We start from the raw sequence: 4,503 nt of genomic DNA on the forward strand, positions 1-4,503 counted from the left end.
CCCTCCACCAATCACAGAGCAGGACCCACCCCTCCACCAATCACAGAGCAGGACCCACCCCTCCACCAATCACAGAGCAGGACCCACCCCTCCACCAATCACAGAGCAGGACCCACCCCTCCACCAATCACAGAGCAGGACCCACCCCTCCACCAATCACAGAGCAGGATCCACCAATCGCAGAGCAGGACCCACCCCTCCACCAATCACAGAGCAGGACCCACCCCTCCACCAATCACAGAGCAAGATCCATCCTCCACCAATCACAAAGCAGGACCCACCCTCCACCAATCACAGAGCAGGACCCACCCCCTCCACCAATCACAGAGCAGGATCCACCAATCACAGATTAGACCCCACCCCTCCACCAATCACAGAGCAGGACCCACCACTCTGCCAATCACAGACTGGAACCAATACCCTCCAATCACAGAGCACTACCACCCCAAACCACCACTCAGAGCAGGACCCACCACCTCCACCAATCACAGAGCAGGACCCACCCCTCCACCAATCACAGAGCAGGATCCACCACTCCACCAATCACAGACTGGAACCAACTCCACCAATCACAGAGCAGTGCCCCCAATCAATCGCAGACAGGAGTCCACTCCTCCACCAATTATACACCAGTACCAAAGCCCTCGACCAGAGTTCAGTACCCAATCCCTCCACTAATCACTACCCAATACCAACCCTCATCAATCACAAATTGATCGTCCTATTCTACATCATCTGCAACTTCAGCCACATAAAATATTTACCAAAATGTCCCTGAACAGGTTGAACAATTTCTGACTGAGAGTCAGTACCGAGGGAGCCGCCCCACCGTCGGAGGGTGAGCACAGAGGGAGCGCCGCACCGTCGGAGGGTCAGTACCGAGGAAGCGCCACGCCGTCGGAGGGTCAGTACCGAGGGAGTGCCCCACGGTCAGAGGGTGAGCACAGAGGGAGCGCCGCACCGTCGGAGGGTCAGTACCGAGGGAGCGCCACACCGTCGGAGGGTCAGTACCGAAGGAGCGCCGCACCGTCGGAGGGTTGAGGGTCAGTACCGAGGGAGTGCTGCACCGTCGGAGGGTCAGTACCGAGGGAGCGCCATGCCGTCGGAGGGTCAGTACCGAGGAAGCTCCGCACCGTCGGAGGGTCAGTACCGAAGGAGCGCCGCACCGTCGGAGGGTTGAGGGTCAGTACCGAGGGAGTGCCCCACGGTCAGAGGGTGAGCACAGAGGGAGCGCCGCACCGTCGGAGGGTCAGTACCGAGGAAGCTCCGCACCGTCGGAGGGTCAGTACCGAAGGAGCGCCGCACCGTCGGAGGGTTGAGGGTCAGTACCGAGGGAGTGCTGCATCGTCGGAGGGTCAGTACCGAGGGAGCGCCACGCCGTCGGAGGGTCAGTACCGGGGGAGCGCCACGCCGTCGGAGGGTGGGCACAGAGGGAGCGCCGCACCGTCAGAGGGTGAGCACAGAGGGAGCGCCGCACTGTCGGAGGATGAGCACAGAGGGAGCGCCACAATGTCGGAGGGTGGAAGGTCAGTACCGAGGGAGCGCTGCACCGTCGGAGGGTCAGTACCGAGGGAGCGCTGCACCGTCAGAGGGTGGAGGGTCAGTACCGAGGGAGCGCTGCACCGTCGGAGGGTCAGTACTGCGGGAGCGCCACGCCGTCGGAGGGTGGAGGGTCAGTACCGAGGGAGCGCTGCACCGTCGGAGGGTCAGTACCGAGGGAGCGCTGCACCGTCGGAGGGTGGAGGGTCAGTACCGAGGGAGCGCTGCACCGTCGGAGGGTGGAGGGTCAGTACCGAGGGAGCGCTGCACCGTCGGGTCAGTACCGAGGGAGTGCCGCACCGTTGGAGGGTCAGTACCGAGGGAGCCGCCGCATTGTCGGAGGGTCAGTACCGAGGGAGCGCCGCACCGTCGGAGGGTGAGCACAGAGGGAGCGCCGCACCGTCGGAGGGTGAGCACAGAGGGTGCGCCGCACTATCGGAGGGTGGAGGGTCAGTACCGAGGGAGCGCCGCGCCGTCGGAGGGTGGAGGGTCAGTACCGAGGGAGCGCCGCACCGTCGGAGGGTCAGTACCGAGGGAGCGCCGCACCGTCGGAGGGTCAGTACCGAGGGAGCGCCGCACCGTCGGAGGGTCAGTACCGAGGGAGCCGCCGCACCGTCGGAGGGTCAGTACCGAGGGAGCCGCCGCACTGTCGGAGGGTCAGTACCGAGGGAGCCGCCGCACTGTCGGAGGGTCAGTACCAAGGGAGTGCCACGCCGTCGGAGGGTGGAGGGTCAGTACCGAGGGAGCGCTGCACCGTCGGAGGGTCAGTACCGAGGGAGCGCCGCACCGTCGGAGGGTGGAGGGTCAGTACCGAGGGAGCACTGCACCGTCGGAGGGTCAGTACCGTGGGAGCCGCCGCACTGTCGGAGGGTCAGCACCGAGGGAGTGCCGCACCGTCGGAGGGTCAGTACCGAGGGAGTGCCGCACCGTCGGAGGGTCAGTACCGAGGGAGCGCTGCACCGTCGGAGGGTGGAGGGTCAGTACTGAGGGAGCACTGCACCGTCGGAGGGTCAGTACCAAGGGAGCCGCCGCACTGTTGGAGGGTCAGTACCGAGGGAGCGCCACGCCGTCGGAGGGTGGAGGGTCAGTACTGAGGGAGCGCTGCACCGTCGGAGGGTGGAGGGTCAGTACCGAGGGAGCGCCGCACCGTCGGAGGGTGGAGGGTCAGTACCGAGGGAGCACTGCACCAGAGGGTGGAGGGTCAGTACCGAGGGAGCGCCACGCCGTCGGAGGGTCAGTACCGAGGGAGCGCCACGCCGTCGGAGGGTCAGTACCGAGGGAGCGCCACGCCGTCGGAGGGTCAGTACCGAGGGAGCCGCCGCACCGTCGGAGAGTCAGTACCGAGGGAGCCGCCGCACCGTCGGAGGGTCAGTACCGAGGGAGCCGCCGCACCGTCGGAGGGTCAGTACCGAGGGAGCCGCCGCACCATCGGAGGGTCAGTACCGAGGGAGCGCCGCACTGTCGGAGGGTCAGTACAGAGGGAGCGCCGCACCGTCGGAGGGTCAGTACAGAGGGAGCCGCCGCACCGTCGGAGGGTCAGTACAGAGGGAGTGCCGCACAGTCGGAGGGTCAGTACCGAGTGAGCGCCGCACCGTCGGAGGGTCAGTACCGAGGGAGCGCCGCACCGTCGGAGGGTCAGTACAGAGGGAGCGCCGCACCGTCGGAGGGTCAGTACAGAGGGAGCGCCGCACCGTCGGAGGGTCAGTACAGAGAGAGTGCCGCACAGTCGGAGGGTCAGTACCGAGTGAGCGCCGCACCGTCGGAGGGTCAGTACCGAGGGAGCGCCGCACTGTCGGAGGGTCAGTACCGAGGGAGTGCCGCACCGTCGGAGGGTCAGTACCGAGGGAGTGCCGCACCGTCGGAGGGTCAGTACCGAGGGAGTCGCCGCACCGTCGGAGGGTCAGTACCGAGGGAGTGCCGCACCGTCGGAGGGTCAGTACCGAGGGAGACGCCGCACTGTCGGAGGGTCAGTACCGAGGGAGCGCTGCATTGTCGGAGAGTCAGTACCGAGGGAGTCGCCGCACTGTCGGAGGGTCAGTACCGAGGGAGCCGCTGCACTGTCGGAGGGTCAGTACCGAGGGAGCGCCGCACTGTCGGAGGGTCAGTACCGAGGGAGTGCCGCACCGTCGGAGGGTCAGTACCGAGGGAGACGCCGCACTGTCGGAGGGTCAGTACCGAGGGAGCGCTGCATTGTCGGAGAGTCAGTACCGAGGGAGTCGCCGCACTGTCGGAGGGTCAGTACCGAGGGAGCCGCTGCACTGTCGGAGGGTCAGTACCGAGGGAGCGCCGCACTGTCGGAGGGTCAGTACCGAGGGAGTGCCGCACCGTCGGAGGGTCAGTACCGAGGGAGGGTCAGTACCGAGGGAGTGCCGCACCGTCGGAGGTACCGAGGGAGCGCTGCATTGTCGGAGGGTCAGTACCGAGGGAGCCGCTGCATTGTCGGAGGGTCAGTACCGAGGGAGCCGCCGCAATGTCGGAGGGTCAGTACCGAGGGAGCGCTGCATTGTCGGAGAGTCAGTACCGAGGGAGCGCCGCACTGTCGGAGGGTCAGTACCGAGGGAGTGCCGCACCGTCGGAGGGTCAGTACCGAGGGAGTGCCGCACCGTCGGAGGGTCAGTACCGAGGGAGTGCCGCACTGTCGGAGGGTCAGTACCGAGGGAGCCGCCGCAATGTCGGAGGGTCAGTACCGAGGGAGCCGCCGCACTGTCGGAGGGTCAGTACCGAGGGAGTCGCCGCACTGTCGGAGGGTCAGTACCGAGGGAGCCGCTGCACTGTCGGAGGGTCAGTACCGAGGGAGCGCCGCACTGTCGGAGGGTCAGTACCGAGGGAGTGCCGCACCGTCGGAGGGTCAGTACCGAGGGAGTGCCGCACCGTCGGAGGTACCGAGGGAGCGCTGCATTGTCGGAGGGTCAGTACCGAGGGAGCCGCCGCACTGTCGGAGGGTCAGAACCGAGGGAGCGCTGC

This window comes from Heterodontus francisci, chromosome 24 (assembly GCF_036365525.1).
Source record: "Heterodontus francisci isolate sHetFra1 chromosome 24, sHetFra1.hap1, whole genome shotgun sequence".
Lineage (NCBI taxonomy): Eukaryota > Metazoa > Chordata > Chondrichthyes > Heterodontiformes > Heterodontidae > Heterodontus > Heterodontus francisci.